Raw genomic sequence first — 21,160 nt, 5'->3', positions numbered from 1 at the left:
ATGTGACAAAGTGTTTCTGCAAAGGAAGAGTGTCAGCGGGAAGTGGGTGAGAGGGAATGTCGGGCTGGTAGAAGACTGCAGAGCTGGAAGAGAATGGTCAGCTTGACCTTCCTTACTGTACAGATACATGTCACCTGTGAAGTGGGTAGTTGTTCCAGCTTTGACCTGGAAGTACTACCCCCATTGAGGCTTCCGGTAACTGTCAGGCCTACCTATGACCTGCCCCTGAGGTGGGGCCAAGATGGAAGCCTTTAAGACTCGAGATCCAGATGTGCCAGCTCTCTTGGTTCCTGGTGATCCTGGATGCTGAATAGTAGGCCAAGCAGAGTTCTCCAGAGAACACCGCTGGACTGCATTTCACCTCTCCCAGATCCTGTAACCAATCCCTTTACTTGCTGTAAGTTACCCCAAAATAAACCTCCCTTTTTAACTACGTGGGGTTGCCTTAATAAATCACCACAACACACCTGGGCCCTGGAGATCATGTTAAGACTTGGGTATGTGTTCCTGATTCACTATGAGAACCTGTGAGGCTCCCTGATGATGTGTAACAGGCTCCATGATGATGAAATGAGTTTGTACTATAAAGAACTTTACATACATCATGCTATGAGTTCTATAAAGTTAGTTGGTAACAGCATCATAGTGACCATTAAGTATGGACTGGAGACAAGATATTAAAAACCTTCCTGGGGAGCTAGCGAAATGGCTCAGTAGTTAAGAGAAATGGCTGCTTTCCCAGGAGGTCCAGGTTCAGTTTCCAGCACCCACACAGTTACTCACAACCATATGTAACTCCAGTTCCAGGGGAATCTGGCACCCACTTCTGTCCTCTGCATTCCCTACATGCACATAGCATAATAACCACTTTACTTGATGACTATTTAATCCATTCCACTACTAGGTAATCCTTACATTTTTGTCTATGTCTGCTTACATCTCTCATAGATTTAGGCATATAGCAATTTTAAATGGAATTTATCTAGAATAAGGAAGGAAATAATTGCCTCCTTGACCATCAGTCAAAATGAGAATGTAATTAAAACAAAACTAAGTAAAGAAAGACCTTGTCTTTCAAACTTTAACTGCACTGGGGGAATCAAGATCAACACAAATTTTCTTGCTACAGTTCATAAAATATCAAAAAGAAACTGCTATATTCTAGTTTAAACATGGTGGGTGATTATTTATGTCTTGATAAGATTTTTTCCCCTTTTATCCAAATATCTTTACTTGTAAGTATTCATTGGTCTGGTTTGCGGCCTATGAAGACTGGACCCTCACTGGGACTCCTCTTGGATATCCTGTTGTCCTGTGTCATGGAGATCCTGAAGCTTTGGGTCTGCAGGATGGGCCCCTTCACGTGCTCCCACAGGTCACAGATAGGGTGGATGTTGGATTAGTCCAACTCATAACCCTGGTTCTGGGCCTGAGTAGTTGCAGGTTGGTCATCCCAACAACTGTCCCTTGTCCTCACCACCAGGGTGAGCTCTCCTGCACTGCCCTGGCTAGTTCACCCCTTGTGGATATGAGCAAGGGGCACAGCCAGTTCTCCTGCATTTATGTCCTCAGGGTTGTTCCTCTCACACCTACACCTTCAGGCCACCTTCTACTGGGTTGCCCAGGCATGGCGTAGGGTCCACTCTCCTGAGTGCTGTAGCTGATGAGGGGCAGGAACAGCTCTCTGGCTCTTATGAACAGCTCTCCCACCTGCCTTAGGCACTGATGATGGTGGTGGTGGTTATCTCTCCCCGCCCAATGTCACCACAAGACAGATGAGTAATGGGCACAGTTCCCCCATGATCACAACTTTGGGGCTAACTCACCTACACCTCTGCCAACAGGATTGGCTCTATTGTGTTGCCCAGGTGAGGTGCAGAGCCTGCTCTCCTTAACGTTGCAGCTGGTGGGGGACAGAAGCAGGCTATGGTCCATCCTACCTTAGGCTTAAGATCTGTGTAACCGTTGGCAAAATATTTCATCTCTCTGTACCTCAATCACAAGGCACTGGTGGTTAGTAATGATGTTGCCTGCACTGAGAGGGTTGAATCAAGTCACTAACTTCAACCACTCAGCACAATGCATGGCCAACGTGATGTCCTCAGAACTGAAGATTATTCCTGCTTTTAGCACCAGGATTCTTCTGGCTCAGACGACAGTAATATTTTGAACCACTTTCTTTTCCAGACTCTAGCAATGCGGTGCTGAGCAAGACAAGAAAGATTCCTATGCAGTTGAGAAATGCAGTTGAGATAGAGCCAGGGCTCTAGTCTATCCTGACTCAGGGCTCTCAGAGAACCATGCAAATAGCCACAGACCTGGGATCTTAACTCCCTTACAAACTCAGAGAAATTCAGTGACACAGGTCTGGGACTTAATAAGCCGCTTATTTGTCAACCACTATCCAGATCCTGAAGCATGACATAAACAGATTAAGGAAAGACAATGAGGTTACAAGCTTCGATCTGTTATTTTAGTGCCATTTGTTATTAACTTACTGCCCTGGAGGAGATGCTCGATCAGATCAACTCTAAGATGGCATGCTTCTGTTTTTGAGAGAACTCTTTATATTTGCAAGAAAAATAAAATCAGAAACCTCTGAGTGAGATTTAATCTACAGAAAGAATGCATGCTTGGGCTGAAAACAATTTTGGCATGTAAAATCAACTGAGGTGTTCACGGGAACCAGGTGTTACATCCAATAACCATGGCATACACTAATAAAAAGTAATAGCCCTTCACACACTGAACACGTCTCCTGATCCTCCTCAAGTTTTACTGGCATATTCTTAGTTTCCAGAGCATCCTAAAATCCTGGCAAGTGAGCATCAATCCTTGAGTTTATTTCTGACCCCTCTGCCCATTTTCCTTGGTCCATCCTGTGCGAAAGACATACATAAGGATGATGTTTGTCTGGTAAAAGAAGCAGACAGAAGCACCTAATCACCATAGGCAGGTAAACCCTCCATTTCTAGTCATTTGCAAGGCATCAATTATGCTGTTAAACACATTATTGATTTATTTAATAATAAGTCAAAGTCGGCTTCCATGACTTATAGTCGACTTGATGATATGTATCAAAAGCTTGAAGTGTGGTGAGCTGAAATAAAGCCGGGTTGCCAGCATAGCCCATGCCCACCTCGCTCCTGGGAGCTGGTGGGCTGAGCATCATATCAGTTTTATTTGCCCTCTTGATATTTTCTCAGACATAAACTCCCACTCTCCAAAGTAGTTCTGCTAACAATGAATGGAATGACGTATTTCATTTTTTGCTTAGTCCTTGGTCTTTTTCAGATTTATCAAAGGGCCCTTCAAGTACTTTGGATTGTTAAGGTGGGATAGGGTCTGAATTCTACTGTGCCCTGGAATGTCACCACATATCATACAAGGCACAGAACAGCCCTGCACAACAAAGAATTGCTTGACCTGAAATGTCAGTAATGATAAGCTGGAAAAACTTCTACTTCAAGTTACTCAGTTAAGTTCATTAAATAAATAAAGTCACTCAGTTAAGTCCATTAAGTATCTCTGGAACCAAAATCCTGTTACTTGTATGCCTTCCATTTCTCTCTTCTCAACCTTCCCATAAAACAAATTGAAAACATGGAGACAAGATGGATTAAAATCATGCAGAACACCAATTATAGTATGTGAAACATGCAAATGTCTTCAGTTCTCACTTGCTGTCAGTGGAGTCTCTAATCCATGGGGTGCCGCATAATTTAATAATTATTCACTTTAAAAGTCACTGCCAAGTGACAGTTAATGGTGGCTGTGGGGAGGGTGTGTCACTAAGGGTTGGCAGGCTCCCATGTTCCAAACATGCTTGTGCCATCAGCCTTGCATGAGCAGTGGGTCAGGTCATGCCCACAAAACCCACAGGAAACTAGGAGGGCAACTTGGAAAAAACATGCGTTTCAGTGGGAGAAGGAAGAGGGATGAGGGACAGTGTAACAGGAAATGAAAATGGCTAAAGTCCATTGTGTACATGTATGAACTGATCAAAGAATAAAATAATAAACAAATACAACTTAAAACATGATACCTTTGGGAAGATTTATTTTCAATTATAATTGTGTGTATATGTTTCTATGAGGCGTGTGCACACAAGTGCAGTTGGCTGCAGGTGCCAAAGAAGTACATCAGTTCCCCTGGTGCTAGAGTCAGAGGTTGGGAGCCATCAGTGTGGGTGCTGAGAATAAAACTCGGGTCTGGGAAAGAGCAATGTGTGCTCTTAATGGCGGGGTCAACTCTCCAGCTACACCCCTCCTAAGCACTGTTTTTGAAAGAAAAGCAAACCACCTTCAACATAATCAGTTTTATTACCAGCAGCCCCATAGAAGTTTCCCCTTTCTCTTCAGTACAAAATGCTGTTCTTAGGAAACTTGTTAAATGGCAGAGACTGTAGTAATGCCTTGCCTGCAGGATTCCATCTCCCTATTACAGCATCAAGACAGACACTTATCAGATGAAAATGCTGGCTCAGACCTAAGAACAGTGTCAAGGGTCATACTTTCACTAAGTGATATCCTGCATGTGAAGCTGAGAGTTCTCACTGCATCTCGGGCTGTCTGTTAGAGCCCTGCTGCCTACAGTGTGCAGACAATAAGCTGAGTACTTAGAAATCTACACCTAGTCAGGAACATTGTCTCCTTTCTAGAGACACCCACCCTATAGCAGCAGACAGTGACATCATAAAAGGGAATAAAAAAAACTATGGGAGTGGTAAGAACAGTTGAGGGGACACAGGGAGACCATCGTTAGCCATGCCAAGTGCACTGGGGCAAGGATTCCCAAGAGAGCTGTTGTATGAGTCAGAGCTTGCCAGAAGGTTCAGGAAATGTGACCTTTCTGGTCAAGCCTTTTCACAAAGGGGTGTGCTGAAGAGAAGAGAATGAGGCGAGAGGCTCAACAGGGAAGGAGAATGCAGGGAGCTACAAGGCTAGAGGAGGACCCGAAGAATTACGTACCAGCCTTTACCCTCGCCTTGAAAATCCACCTGGTTCTCAGCCTGCTTCCTAGGCTCTGTGCATGAGCTGGCTAAGGTTATGCTCCATTAACATTGCACCACAATAAAATGGTAAGAAATAACCGCTTAAAATGCAGACCCTCACATGTACACGTAAGGTAAACAGAACAAAATCTTCTCCTCATATATCGAACACAGTGCAATATTTTCTATTCTTTCCTGGTCCAGTTTTGTCTGTTTTGCTATGTTCTGCCCAACACCAACTATAAACACAGCTATGGTCCAAGACTTCACTTTCACAACCCACTCAGCCTTTTAAAACATCACTCGGGTTAGAGAGAAGAGTCGGCTGTTAAGAACATGTACAGCTCTTCCATAGGACCCAGGTCTGGTTTCCAGCATCCCAAGTCAGGCTGCTCCTGACTGCCCTGAACTCTAGTTTCCAGGAAGCTGATGTCATCTCCTGGCTTCTGCCAACACTGCATACACACATGGCATGCATTCACCACATTCACCAGACATATATATGTGTGTGTGTGTGTGTGTGTGTGTGTGTGTGTGTGTGTGTGTGTATGTATATATGTATATATAAATAAATTATAAAATTGCTTGATTCATATATTTTTATCACCTGCTTATCATTAAAGCCCATAGTATTTTGTAAGAGGATGAGACGTACGAGCATTTTTATATTGACTCTACAATGTCAAACTGAGATACTGAGTTAGCTCTAGAAAGACTGACCAAGGGACTTGCTGAGAAGAATGATTTCAGTAGGGGGAGGAGTGGGGGATGAGAGGGGGTGGGAGTGAAATTCACTATATAAGCAGGCAACTGTCAAACAATAATATATTATTTTAAAATTTTAAAGAGGGATATAAAAAATAATGTCCTTTATGTGCTGTTTCCAGGGGTGTCTTTGCAATACACACACACACACACACACACACACACACATATGTCTCCCAAAGTAGAACATATTTTCTTTGAGTCTTAATAGAAGCCCCTGTAACAGAAGATACACTGCACAAGGAAAGGTGAGCTAATGAAGCATCAGCATTTGTTTGGACTAACACACGTGCATAGATAGCCATATATTGAGGTTCTTAAGGATCAAAGTCATGTACTTTGCAATTCTTAATTCTTTTATACCTTGGCCACAGGTGATGTGAAACATGTTGCTGATACAGCAAATTCATTAGCAGGGGATGAGTTTTTATGAAAAAAAAAATCTCTTTCATAAACTATGTCATGAAATTTGAAACAATCATTTGAACAAGTCAAACCAATCCGATTTAAAGAGTTTATCAAGCACCTACTGTGTGCCACCTAACAAAGACCCACCTACTCCAAGGAGGCCATACCTCCTGATGAGCCACTCCCTCTGAGCCCATGGGGGGGCATTTTCTTTCAAATCACCACAAAAGCCAACCCAGAGGACTTAGTGAGACCTTGCTGCTAAGTAAAATGTAAAAGGGAACTGGAGAGGGAGCTTGTTGGGCTTGCCCAGCATGAGCAAGACCCCAGGTTCATGCCCTACTACAAGAGAACAGGTTTGAAAAAGAAGAGTGAGGAGTATCCAGCCCTAACCCGAAATAGATCGCTGACACCTTGTCTAAATAGCAAAGGTACCTGGGCACTTCCTTTTTACAGCCTATGACTCAATTGGTGCTCATAAGAGTATGACTCTGAAAACAGAGAGGTCTTGCTTCTGGTCTTGATTTCTCTCATACTTACTCTGACAAGCTATTTAATCGGAGCAAGAAAAGAATCTGCCACAGACTGGGGACACTGGGATTAAAAGAGAGAGAACAGGTAAAGTCCTTGGCAGCATGACCACACGTCTTAAGCTCTCAAGGGATGTTAAATCTTCTTACGGCCACCAGCCTCTTTCTCTAGGTTGACTAATATAATACCACATTATCTCCCCAAGTACAAAGGCCAGTGAATCCTGCCTTCCAAAAGGGTGTGTGTGTGTGTGTATCCACTCCATGGTTAGGAGATTCCTCAGCTCTGATTCCTCAGCAAAGAAATCGGTGAGGTATTGGGACAAAACCTGAAATGAGCAATAGTTTATTAACTGATGTCCATGTTTCAAAATCAAATTCAAGAAATTAAGTCAAGAACTGGGGCTGGGGCTCAGTGATAGTGCACTTGTCTAGAAGGTACAATGCTCTAGGTTTAATACCCAGTACTGCGATTTAAAATGTTAATTCCGGACTTTGTATGATAGAAAACTAAAGTGAGAACAAATCATCTATCAGCAACAAAAATTACAAATGCAAAATAAACGTTGATGCTGAGGGTTCATAGGAACACTAATAAGTGGGAGGCTGGAAGGCTCCCGCAATGACAAGCGGTGAGGGACAAGGCCGGGGTGAGCAGGTTGGGAGGGTTCCTCGCGCACTGCGTCTGAGCAGTACTCCTATCACCCATACAGGTGACAGTCTGGAGACCTGCAAGGAAATAAACCTCAGCAAAGTGTCCCGGGTAAAAGATTTTCTGCAATTTTATATAACTGCATAGAATTTGATGCTAACTCCGGGAATGAAATAGTAATTTGGGTGGAGTTCTTAAGCAGGCTTTTCCTTTTCCCATTTTCCCCGAACAACTCCACAGATTTTTGTTCATGTTTCAAGATCACCTTCCAATACATTTTTTTTTTAAAGTAAAAAGTAGTGTCTTCATTTTGTAGATGGGGAAGCTGAAGACAATGAAATGAGATGGTTTGCCTGAGAAAAAGTTAAATACAAGGCTGAAAGTAAGAGTTTGAGATTACAGGATTCTGGCCATGCACATGATAGTCCATGATTATGAGATGTCAGCTTTGACCAATGGGAGACAGTCGGTTTTAGATATTAAAGTGAGAGCAGAGAAGAAAACCAGCAAGAAAGGAAAGGAAGAAAGGATCCCCTTCACCATCATGGCATTCCCTACTTCAGCCCCACATCCACTCCAGCCTTTTAAGCACCCAGCATCTGTGGACAGCAAGACTTTCGGTAGACATTCCACAGGCTGTTTTCTAGCTGTGTGATGTAGGGTTTGTGGGGACCTCTATAGCACTGTGTCTCTCAGAAAGAAGTGGAAAATAAAGAAAATCGGGGCTTGCTTTCTATAGCTGTTCTGAGGACTAAGGGCTTCTGAAGTCATGTGTTCACTCCAACGGTATCAACTACTCCTGGGACAATCATTAGTGACATTATCTGTACACACATGTGGAAATCTCTCTGGGGAGAGACACACTGCTGTGGGTAAAGTAAAAGTAAATGAAGTCTTAACTTACAGGGGTGTCAGGCTATCATATATATTTTGTGGGAAAATATATTTTTGTTTCAGTGCCATGCTTAAGGATTTTTTTTTACCCAGGAACTCAAAGTTGGAATGATCAATTATGAAGTAATACATGAAATATAAAGACATCTACTTCTTGTAGACACTGGAAACCTATTTGTTCTTTTTTTCAACAGCCTTCAAGGTCAAACTTGGGTCCTCTTAAGTGGGCATTTCTGATTAATGCTTGCACTCAGGCTGTTCACACCCGTCAGGCTTAAGCCATGCCGATGCCTGGTTATCGGTCCTCCTAGACGTCGAGCTATTTCTCATCTACAGAACAGGCTGCCTTCATTCTTGTGCTAATGTTATTTTTTGAAAGGTTTAAGCTCAAATCCCTCACAATGTATTTCTAATTTATAGGCAGCAGAGAGGGGGTAAAGGAACACAGTCCACAGAATGAAGCAATCCTAAATCCGATCGAAGTAGTTATGTGACCTTCAGCAGATCAGTCACTTTCTCTGAACCTCAGTTTCCCCTATTGCTAAATGAAGTCCTCCTCTTCAAGCTGTACTGGAGGAGAAACAATAATATAAATGCAAAGCCATTAGCACAGGGACTGACACAGCCTACTTCTCCACACTGGTCCCTTTCTGCTCTCTATGGCAATCCTTTCTGTGGCCTTATCCAGCCAGGGCCAGTTCCTTACACATGCTGAGCTTGCATTTTATCCATTTCTTTAGCCCATATGACACTGGCTGTGGAGAGACAAAGAAAAATGCTTGTGTTTATTTCCTGTGGGCACTATCAGGATGTTTTCCTAATGCCTGTCTTTCTGCTCTGTGGAAAAGCTTCTCACAACTCAGCTCTCAGTGGAGGGAAATCTGTGTCTAGAGAGAGCTTTCAAAACCTTTCCTCAACCCAGTGCTTATGGTGAAGTAAGTTAGTGCAGCATTGTGGGAAACACATTGGCATCTCATCCAAAACAGTAAAAACAGAACTAATGCCTGATATACCACTCCTGCTGGAGAATAAAATCAGTAGGTCAAAGAGACACCTATGGTATCATTTACAATTATTGCAGCATTGTTCACCATGTCCAAGACATAGAATCAAGCTAAATACTCATCAATTCAACAAATAAAGAAAATATGGACATATATACACAGTGAATTATTACTCAGCCATAAAAAGGATGAAATTCTATACCGTAGTGCAGCATGGAAGGTCCTGGAGCTTATTATATTAGATGAAACAATCCAGGAGCAGGAAGACAATGTGGCATGATAATCTCTATGAGCAGGCTAACTGAAACTGACCTAAAAGGAATAAAATGTGATTATCTGTGACTAGGGAGAGAAAGTACATGGGAATGGAGGAAGAAATAGTAAGCAAGCACATTACAGTTGGGGGAATAAGCTCAGGCTCTGCTGCAAAATAAGTGAAGCTAGTGAGTGATGGACTGTCAAAATACGACTCCAAGGATGGAGTGTGAATGGTAATCCCATAAGAATGATGTAGATCTAAGGCAACAGACATGCTAAAGATCCTGATTTGACCATTACATGTTATACACATGAACCCAAAAACACACATCTCATACCCCACACGCATGCAAAGTTATCAAGTGTCAGTGGGGATATAACTGTTTTTAAACTCTGCTTTTATGCTTGCACTGAACAGGACGTGTTGTAACCAATCAATGCACTAAGATTCCAGCAAACGTGGCACCAAAATATCCAGGCGACAGGGAGAGGGACTGGCATTGCAGAGCCCAGCCAGCACCTACCGGGAGTGTGGGGGATTTATAGCTAAGCATTCCTGAAGAAGTCAGCTGATGGCAGGAGGGTTTCAGGAACTCTGTGTGAAAGAAAGGAATGAGGGACAATGATGCTTGGGTGAAAACGATATTTTAGAAGAGAAAGTAGCCTACAAAAAAAAAGCAACTCTGAACAAAATGAATCAAACTGCTACTTAAATACCACACTGATTAAGGACCCAGTCCAATGTCTGTTTCTTTCTTTCTTTGTGTGGGTGAGAAGAACGTGAGTTTACTACTAGATCCCACTGTAGGCCATTGCAATCTGTTTCCTAGAATATTACATGTGCAATTTATTTAGTTTTTAAGAATGCATGGATCTGGCAATTCTCCTTAAATATTTCCTTTTCTTCTACAAAAACATTGGTCCTTCCATGACAATTCATCCAATAATTGTCTTCTGGAGTCACAGCACCGGCAAGAACCACCATCAGCACTGGCCCTGTAACGTTGGACAGAGCAGGTGATGGCCCTGGTCTTGTGAAACTTAGCTTTTTTGTGGACAAAATAAAATATGCACAGTGAAAAAATCAAGTTACAAAACTTGGGTGACTGTAGCTACTTGCAGGAATTACAAGGCCGAGTGGAGGGAGAAGTGCCATTGGTTTAGGGTGGTCATGAAGTGATGAACTCTGATGTTTGAGTACATCATGGGAAAGCCCATAGTAAACACATCTGAAGATGACAAGGACAAGTGAGTCACGCTCACAGACTGGGTCCTAGAGAACAGCACCAGAAAGCAGCAGAATTCATTAGCTCTGCTAATATTTTGAATGTAGTAACTACCACAGAACACTGTAACACTCACAAGAAGACACCCAAAGAATCAAAGACAGCACTCCACAGAGATATGTGCCTATCCATGTTTACTACTGCACTGTTCACAAGGCCTATGGCCATGTCCTATCATCAGCCTAGGTGTCCATCAGCAGATGAATGGATTTGGACAATCATTTATCTATTGTGAAGAATTCAATCATGTTTTAGGAAAATGGGTGGAATTGGGATCATCCTGTTAAGGGAAATAAGCTATACAGAGGAAAACAAGTATTGCCTTTTCTCCCTTGTGTGGAATCCGAAACTAAATAAATAAATAAGTAAATATGAAAATAAAAGGGGACTAATTAGGGAGCCAGAATGGGAATAATGAAAGAAATAGGAGGGAATGGTAGGGAATAAGACACTAAATACAACCCAAGGACCTTTTATGCATGTATGAGTTAATATGTACTCATGGGAGAAGCCAAGTCATCACACTGAATGCAATGACTAGCCATTTGAAGGTTCTGTGCTGGTGAATGATATCACATCACTTGAGCTTAGCAGAACCTTCCTCACCTCTGTGTTGAGAAAAATTAACTATGAATCAGGACAAGTAGCAGTGTGAGCAGATGGCCAGGCTTAGAAAGCTGCTACAGTCACCCAGTCCCCGTGGCTGGTGTAATGAAGTGGAGGTGTGAGGTGCCACAGGCTCATTGGATTGTTAATACATTCAGATACATGGGCAGGTCGGCCACAAAGTGCAGACACCATCTTTGTCTCAGTGAACCAAACTGGATAAGCAGCAGTTTCTTGTCCTCCTGTAGAATTGGGACCTGGACTTTTATTTTATTTACTCATGTTCTACTGAGACTTATTCCCCACGGTGGTAAGTTGTTTAAAAATGCCTTCTTGGTCTTGAAATGTCCCCTGAAGAGGGACACACTGACCCTGAGCACCTCTCCAATCTCAGGACACCAGATATTAAAGGTTTGCAGTCGTTTTCTAGAATTGTGGTGGCAAATCACCACTGATGTGGCAATTAACTTCATTCCCTCATAGTGTAAGACCAGCTGTAGTCAGGCAGGGCTGATTTCTGCAGAGGTTCTGGCTTGGGGTCATGGGGAGTCCATCATTAGCTTCTGTGGCCAAGAATGTTTGACATTGCTGGCATGTGGCTTTACAGCTGCAGTCTCTGCCTTTCGCTTCTTATGTCCTTCCTACGGGTGTCTTATCAAATCTCTACTCCATTTTTCTTACCCTGACAGCAGCCATTACATTGAGGAGCCATGCTGAATCTAGTGTAGCATCTCAAGCTCTCCCACTACCTATTCGACGACCCTGCTTCCCGATAGGGCCACATCCACAGGCACTGGAGGTTATCGTGTGGACACACCATTCAGGTTCATTCTTCAACCCACTACCAGAGAACCTTCCACCCACTTCAAATAGCTTTCATCCACTAAAAAGACGGTGCCCTATAATTGTCTTCTTGCTGGTCAGTTTTCCCTTACAGATTTGAGCTCCTGAAGCATGCAGACTGCATCTTTCTGCTCTCCATCATTGGCACGAAACAATTCCTGAATATCATGCATAACCAGTCACTCTTAACTGAATACATTAATTACAAATCACTGAGTAGATTTATACAATGGTGAAAAGTTTAGCTGAGTCTCACCACGCAGATTAAACTTCCTGTTGCCACCAGAGGGGGCATTCTGGCATTTTAATATGATATTGGCCTTTTACAGATGTTTTGGCTTCTCTTTCCTTCTTTGATAGAATATTGCACACAGGATCATTGACATTATGCCAATATGCATTGGTAAACTGTCCCTCCCAGCTCCTCTCCACCTTCCCTTCCATCTGGATCCACCCTACCAGGAAGTTTTAAATCCATGGGACATGAGCGTTTCTTCAGTATCAGTGGGTTTAGGACCCTGAAGGCTGCTTCTGTAAAGTCAGGTTTTCTTCTTCCACTAGTTATTTATAGTACTATGGTCTTCCATTTTCCAAAACCGGGATTGGAAAGATCCAATATCCAGAATACTATTGGCTGGTTCATTTTTATTGCAAACTTGGCATAACCTGGAATCACCTGAGAAGGGGAAACCTGAGCTGACAAATTGCCCGGATCAGACTGGCATTGACCGACCGGGCCTGTAAAAGACTGTCTTGAATGATGATTGACATGCATGGGCCCAGCCCTGGGCAGGTCGATCTGGTGTATGTAAGAAAGCAAGCAAGCTGAGCATGAATCTGGGAGTGAGCCACTAAGCAACCTTCCCCTGTGGCTTCTGCTTTGAATTCCCCCTTAAGTTCCTACCTTGACTGCCTTGGATGGTGGATGGTGACCCAGCAGTATCCTCCTCTCTGTTGCCTTTTGGTCATGATATTTATCATAGCAACCAAAATAAAGCTAGAACTACATTATAAGCTAATCTTTACGAGGCCATGGACCATTAGGACAAGAGAAAGGAGGAACATAGTAACCCCTGTTTGGGGACAGAGGTGTTACAGTTTTTTGTCCCCAGCAGTAAGTTTCCATTTCTCTCAAACATAGACCATTTTTTCCCTCACTGATCTGTTAGATCACAAAATAGCAGGACAGGTTTGGGTACCCACTCTTACCCTAGCTAATCAACTTTTATCCATGTCTTAAGGCCAAGAACTGTATTATAGTTGCTTTCATGCTCATGTGCCATGGCTGGGGGTCCTATTACAATCACTTCCTTCCTTTTTAACCGAGGCAGAGAACTAGTCTCTGCTGTAGATGGGATGCACGGAGACCTGCAGATTAACAGAAAGAGTGAAGGTGTGGAAGTAGGCACCTGGGGCACTCTAAATCCAAGATAACCCCAAGCCCTTAGAGACAGTGCTACTCAGCTGCTAGTATCCATCTTCACATACTTGAAGAATCTGTGATGTTTACAAATAAACTTTGGCTTTTTTCTCCTTTGAACTCTTTTCCTGTTTATAAATCCTTTAACTGATGGAAAGCAAGAACTAAGCCCAATCAGTATCAGTCATTCCCAGTTATGGAAATTAGGGACTGGTGATCATCACTCTCAGGTTCTGAGAACTTGAGATAGTAAGACAGAAAGAGAAGACTGGCTGACAGCAGCAGGTGTGTCAAGGACGAGAAGCCTGGAACTGAGGATCTACGGCATTTCAGAGAGAAAATGGAGAGAAAGGGTTAAGCATAGGTACATTCTCCCAGTGTACGACTCATCTGAGCTCAAAGCAGCAGTCTGCTGAAGATGATTGCTACTGTCTATCAGATTTATAAGCTCTGCTGGCCACTCAGAAACAGCAAGTGAAGAAACCAATTCTTCTTCACTTCAAGAACTGCAAGGTGAATGGCAATGACCACAATCCAGTAGGTTGTAAAATATTTATTGAAAGACCAAATCAATTTATATACATTATTTTGGTTTCTTGGGGAATTACTGAAACCAGATATGGCCATACTGAGGATACGAGTAACCAGTGTGCACTACAGTGGTGTATCAAGATGAATCATAGATCTGTGATAGACTGTAGCCTGCACAACAGGCAGGTAAACACAGAAGACAACATCACATGTGTATTCTATGGTGTATCAAGATGAATCATAGATCTGTGATAGACTGTGTCTGCACAACAGGCAGGTAAACACAGAAGACAACATCACATGTGTATTCAACAATATGCATGCTGAAAGTAGTCTCCCTGTGGTTCACAGCTATGTAAAAAGGATAGTCATTACTAAGCAACTGATAGTTTTAACATAAAGACGATCTTTAAAGTGAGACAAAGCATTTTGAATTTAAAATATACATGACAGACAATAGGCTCCAGAACTTCATGGAACTTTAAAAAGCATTTTCCAAAGTTTTCTGGGCACCATGCATTCTCAAAGCATTTTGCTTGCTGATAAAGGAAGGTCTGCGGTCAGTGCTGCCAGCTCTTGCCAATAGGTTCAAGCTGTGACAATGAATACCATTTTCCTCCAACAAACAGACCATGATTAGCTTAACTATTTTCACAAGTTGTAATGCTGCCAGCATCATGGATAAGTTGACTGTTTCTGCATCTGTTCATGCTACTCACATCCATGAATAGCATCCCTGATAGGGGAGAAAGCTCATATTCTAGGCTTGTGTGTTATCACACATGTCTGTCAGCTATATTTTAAGAAAATAATTGTTCCTCTATGAACATCTAACATACACCTAAATTTTGATGTTCTCTTATTTGGGAGGTAGAGTAGGCATGTGTATGTTTACTGGCATGGACACACACATGTACCATGTACATACAGAGGTTAATGTCAGATGTCTTCTTTAATTGCTTTTCACTTTTTTTTTTTTTTTTTGAGGTGGGTTTCTTACTGGACGTAGAGTTCACCAATTCAGCAAGGCTGGTTGGACAGTGCACTCATGGGATACCCTGTCTCCTCCCCCACCCCCCAGCACTAGGATTACAGACAAAAAGCACTATGCCTGGCTTTTTATGTAGGTGCCGAGAATCTGAACTCAGGTCCTCATGCTTTTCAAGCTTACTGGATGAGCCATCTGTCCATTCCCCACTGCCCTTTGATGTAGCAAAGACTCATCCTGCATCATCCCATAGGTACAGTCCTTGTCACATTGCTACTTGTTTAGAGACACAGAATGCCTAAGCACCTTACTTCTCTGCCGATAACTCTGGAAGCCTCCTTACCATTGTCTTAAAAGTTCTCTCTAGGCAAATACTTGAAGCCATTTATAATCCATCTCCAACATAACTATATCAAAGTTTCTTCAATTTATCAGATGTCTTGTCTAACTGTATGACACAGTACCAACAGGACTATCCATTAGAAGCTTTACAGCAGTTTCTGCGGTTTCTATCTTGTGATTCCTTCTGACACTTGTCATCCCAGCTTTTGGGGCTTTGTTCTTCTTTATCGACTTTCTCGGGCCCTAATAATTTATTTCTTCCTCCTTGCTGCCTCAATATTTCACTGGCTGCAAACACCTATAATACAGATACTAGGGAGGCTGAAGCAGGAGAATTACAAAATCAAGATCAGCCAGAGTGACCTAGAGAGTTCAAGACTAACTGATAAACTTAGAGAGAGCCTGTATCAAAAATGAAAATGCAGAAAAGCTGTGGATGTTAAGATACAAAAGAATATCCTTACACAAAACCAGAAATAGCTTAAGGGGATTTCTACTTCCCACCTATAATTTCCTTTCTCAGTGGAGGACTGGGAACACAAACATATTTCAGAAGACATTTTCCCCAGGGTCAAACAACAATACTGTCTCCTGTATTTGAGCCCCTGTTTGCAGATCGCCCAAACATGCTTTGATAGCTCTGTGTGGCTGGAGTTTCAAGCCCTGCCATATACTCTTTCCAGTTTTGAAGACTGGCAACCTTCTTCTAATCAAACTACTTCAACTCAAACATGGGTAAGTCTTGACAAAACCCTTTGGTACACTGTTTCCACTGACAACAGCAGGCAACCCTAGGTATTTGCTTTCCATTCTGGGTCACAGAAAAGCCAGCAGGCCCTTGTCTCAGCTTCAAGCTATCAGACAGAGAAATAAAGTGAATAGAAATTCCCTATTCATAAAGACTCAACACTTAATATTCCATATGATATGTCTTTAATTCTGTTAAAATTTACAACTGAAGATCTTAGTAGAAATGACACTCAAGTAAATGTCTCCTTATGGTTTTATTCTGTAGATAAGCTATCATCTAGTCACCAGGGAGAGTTCATCTGCTCCCTCTGCCTAGAAATCTTGCCCCAAGTTGTTCATAGGGCTCACAGCCTCACTTCATCTTACTGTTGGACAGACACTGTCCCCATAGAAAAGCCCTCCAGGACTCAATGGTTTTCAATACCCACACTGCCACTTTCTGCACTTTCCTTGTAGTATGCCTCTGCCATGGCATCATAGCGACAGCCACAGTAGCAGCAGCAGCATGCCTAACTTTATGACACTTCATTTCCACCAGAGGCTCTGCTGAACACTGAACACACAATCCCCACATCTTGCTTCCCCACTGAGATTTCCTCTTACATAGGATGCTATGGACACACAATAAAAACAAAGTACCCAAGTAGAAAGATGTTGAATAATGTACCCTAAGATCACACAGATGATAAATGTCTATGAGTCAGGTCAGGTGATTAAAGAGATTGAGACAGATTTGCAGAGGGAAAATGATTGTACAATGTTTAGGGAATATTTTGGAGTTCGAGTTTTATCTGGTCATTATGCATACCTCATTAACAGAACTAGTTAGCTATCAGTTAGTTCTAAGTCCCCTTAACCTCTGCTCTCCATTCGTGTAGCTTGAGAGGAGTTGACAGTATACCCAGTTTTAAACGGTCCCACACCAATGTGTATACAGGCAGCACTAATTAGACTCAGTGGATTACATGAAGTTTGTAACGGGACATAATGTGGGAAGGATGGAGGGAGGCTTTAGAGGGTGGATGAGGGATTGCATGATCATTATATATATGTATAGAATTCTCACAGACTGAATCATGTGGATGGGGAAATCTCACAGAGCTGTACCCTAGATCAAGAGCCACAGGTAAGTAATGACTAAGAAAAGAAGTGTCAGTCTTCTCCAGGGACAAGGCTCCTGCTAGCTTATCCAATCTCAAATTGCCATCCCTGAACACATATACATATCACCAACACTAAGTGGGTTCAGTAGGTTGCATTTATAAGTAAATATATATACATATGAACATAACAATAATAATTAAAGAAGAAGTCATGAAGTTGAGAGAGAGTTCAGGGACATGGGAGGAGTTGGAAGGGGAGAATATGAGACAAAAATATATAGTACTCATATATGAAATGCTTTAAAATTAAATATTTAAGAAGATTGGACATATTTGTCTAAGCAGATTTATAGGGGACGCTGTGACATTGGTTCTGGAAGTGGTGAAAAACACTCTCATTGGAACTGCTTAGCTCATAACCCTTGAACTACCCCTGGCCCTCTTCCCTCCTGTCTTCCACGACATCATTGTCGTCCAGGTTGTCAGGAGATCAGGGGCTGGTTCCATGAGAGCTTAACACCCCCTCCTATGTGGTCAACATGTCCTTGATGATCAAAGTGTCACCCCTTCTTTCTAAGAAACATTCATGCTCTGGAGTACTGGGTATCACTTCCAACTGTGACATTTTATCATTGGAGTATTTAGGGTCAGAGCTGTGCTCTGCAGCTCTCACAGGCTAAGCTTGACCATTCATAACCATGAAGCCAATTAAGGCAAGAATAGTAAAAAGCACAGAAAGAATATTTATTCAATATGGCTACACAGGGAAGATGAATAAAAATGTGTCCTGTAATATCCAAGTCTGTCTTCTAATTTTAACACAAAGTTTTAAGTTTAGTGAGCAAAAGTTGTGTACAGCTAAGCAGTCCTGGTCAGTTTCACCCTGTACTTCTTTTATCAATCACCATTTCAGCTCCAGTCTGGCCTGCAATGTTATCTGATACATTGTCAGAACCATGTGACTCTTCCCTGGCAGGTAAGTTCTTCCTCTGGCTGGCCACCCCATGAGACTCTTGGGAAAATTTTAATTCTTCAATGTCTCACTAAAAGCTCAGCACAGCTATGCTTGCTGACCAGGTTCATACAATCAAGCAATATTAGTTTCTAACACCAATATTCTGATAGTTAGCCAAGAAGAGGAGCACTCATTTCTCTTTAAACTATTGCCTCTCTGTACAACAAAATAGCTTAGCATGTAAGGACATATGGCCCAACCTGATGGTCATAGTTCAGTCCCCAGAATATAATGAAAGCTAAGAACTGACTCTTGCAGGTTGTCCTGTGACCTCTACACTTGAGCCTCGGAATTCCCATGCCATTTGACTGGGCAACAAACAAGCAAATAAATAAGGCATCTCCCTCCCTTTCATGGTGATTATAATTCCAGTCATTCACTGGGTCTCTACTTTCCTCTTCATGAAAGAGGGAAATCACCATTTACAAATGACTAGTTGGAATTCTTCCAGAATGCAAATCTAAGTTACCTCTGAGGCTTGAGATGAATCACAGCTGCATCCCAGAGCCAGAAGCTACTGTAGCTACAATATGGATGACAGAAACAGATCTCCAAGGCTGTCTTCGACCTAAGAATGGGTTAAATTTTTATCAACTATTCACAATTCAGTCTAATAAAGCAGTGAGTTCATTGTGTGTTCTTTAAGAAAAAGTTCAATAAGAAATGTTAAAATTAAAACTCTGGCACTTTAACAGATTAAATTGCAAGGAAACATCTCAGTTGGGGCTGACACATCATTCCCTAGAGAAGTCAGAATAATTGAGGCTTTCATAAAACAGCAACCATCATTGCTCAGCATTTTCACAGACAAAAATTGCCTGATGTTCATCAAAAAAACTGTGATAAGAAAGACAGGCATTACCCCCTCAGTAGACAGGGAAATGTATGCCCTGTGTGTCAGCCAACTCACACGCACAATGCTGAGTAAGTATGCTGGCTACCGTTTGAATTCTGCTTTTTAATTCCTAACACTGTTTCTGTTAGCTATGTTCCCTCTTGGTACCAACTGTGTGAGCATCACCATCATTGCTCTTTCTTTTAGGTAACATGCATGGAGGAGAATGCTGAGCTTTTGAACTGGAGGAAGGTAGGTACATAGATTTAGCTTTATCCAGGTGTGCTTGCTGTGTGGGTTTAAACCAAATACACACAAAGCAAGGCTCAAGCTTCTACATCAATGCCCAGTGCCCACATATACGATTGATGGAACTCAATTAATGCTGCTCTTTGCTGTCTGCTTTCTCAGCGACACCAAGTTATCTCAGCATGTTACAGCTGCCCTGAAATTTCTCCACTGACTCCTGCTACAATTGAGTATTGATTGAAAAATTCTATTACTGTACTTAGTTACAAGGCTTTCAATAAACAGGTCACAGGTGGCACTGTGGCTAGTTTCAAGGAGAGCTGAAAGACCTAAGAGCAATGGGACATCCGAGGAAATAGTAAGGAGCCTCGGATACTCACGCAGAATGTGCAGCCTCTTTTTGAGCATGACCTGGGAATCCAATATGTACCAACAGGCTTTTGGCCCTCAAATGCAGTACACCTACAGGGCACACCACTGGAAATGGTTCATGTCAACTAGAACGTATTTCAAACACAAGCAAGAATAAAATAAGACTAATTGCCTGGCCTGGGATACTGTGGCATACCTGATGCATTCCTACTTTCACTTAGGTTATTATGCATCGGCCACTGTCTTAGGTCCTGAATTTGACACTGTCTTTTACCCCAACCACAAAACCAAGTGCTACTGCCACAGAGAATGACAAAGCATAATTACCACCATCAAAGCCTTGGCAAGGGATAAGAAGCTATAATGAATGGACACAACTTACTTGCCATTTACTTATGTAAATAAAGTTTTATTGCAACCTAGCTAAGCTCATTGATTTGTACACTGTCTTTGCTGTTTCTTGACATGATGGCAGAGTAGATTAAGATGTTATGACACATACACCACAAAGGTCAAATATCAACTTCATGCTTATTTGTAGAAATGATGGGCCTGGAGAGTTTGCTCAGTTTGCTGTTCTTTAGGACCCAGGTTCAGTTCCAGCACCCATATAGTGGTTCACAACCATCCATAATTCCATATCCAGGAAACCAAAGTCCTTTTGTGGCCTCTGACCAAGCATGGATGTGATGCAGACATACATGCAGGGAAAACATTCTTACATATAAAATAAATTATAAAAATGCTGTGTAAGTCAGAACACAAATGAGATGATTTCAATATAATGTCATAAGTCCCCAAACACCAAATATGAAGTGATCAGAAAGTGTACTTAAGCTGATGCTTTACTTGGGATTTGTGTCTGGGGAACACAATTTTGAAAAGAATTAAAGGAGCAGAATGTTGCAAACTACAAGGACCCATTAAAAACCAAAGGGCAGACTCAGAAAGTAAGATGATCATGACCATGGCTATGGTCCTGAATAGGAGCAGAGGGACATGTAAGTCTCAAAGGAAAGGCAGGATCCTAGGCATAGAGCACATTATTCTAGGAAATCTAGGAGTCAGAACTGCCAGAGAGAACACTGAATGCAGTTTGATATCAGAGGTAATTCAACAGGACAAATGATGAACTTTAGGGTTTTAGGGAGTCTTGACTCAATAAGAATCAATGGAGATCTGTGAGGAGGCTGTTGTGCCTCACTGGGGAATTTTCTTATTGTTGATAAGTGAAAGATCTCTGACAACAGGTTTCTACATGTGGTTTACACATGGGCAGAGAAAACAATGTGGGGCATCATCACTAGACACAGAAT

At 42.1% G+C, this 21,160-nt stretch overlaps 1 protein-coding gene and 1 long non-coding RNA gene across 3 annotated transcripts in view; one reads left to right on the top strand and one right to left on the bottom strand.

Moving 5' to 3' along the window:
* Nell1 (neural EGFL like 1) overlaps positions 1 to 21,160 on the bottom strand; it is an 850,988-nt gene that overhangs the window by 184,262 nt on the left and 645,566 nt on the right. The window lies entirely within an intron of this gene.
* Positions 1 to 21,160, top strand: part of LOC119086669 — a 123,472-nt gene that overhangs the window by 2,109 nt on the left and 100,203 nt on the right. The window contains exon 2 of the long non-coding RNA XR_005090016.1: positions 1,438 to 1,443. This is a non-coding gene — a long non-coding RNA (uncharacterized LOC119086669). The remainder of the gene's footprint in view (positions 1 to 1,437; positions 1,444 to 21,160) is intronic.

The sequence above is a fragment of the Peromyscus leucopus genome, chromosome 1 (genome assembly GCF_004664715.2).
Source record: "Peromyscus leucopus breed LL Stock chromosome 1, UCI_PerLeu_2.1, whole genome shotgun sequence".
Classification (NCBI taxonomy): Eukaryota; Metazoa; Chordata; class Mammalia; order Rodentia; family Cricetidae; genus Peromyscus; species Peromyscus leucopus.
Note: the sequence above shows the minus strand (reverse complement) of the source record. Positions and strands in the feature narration are given on the sequence as shown.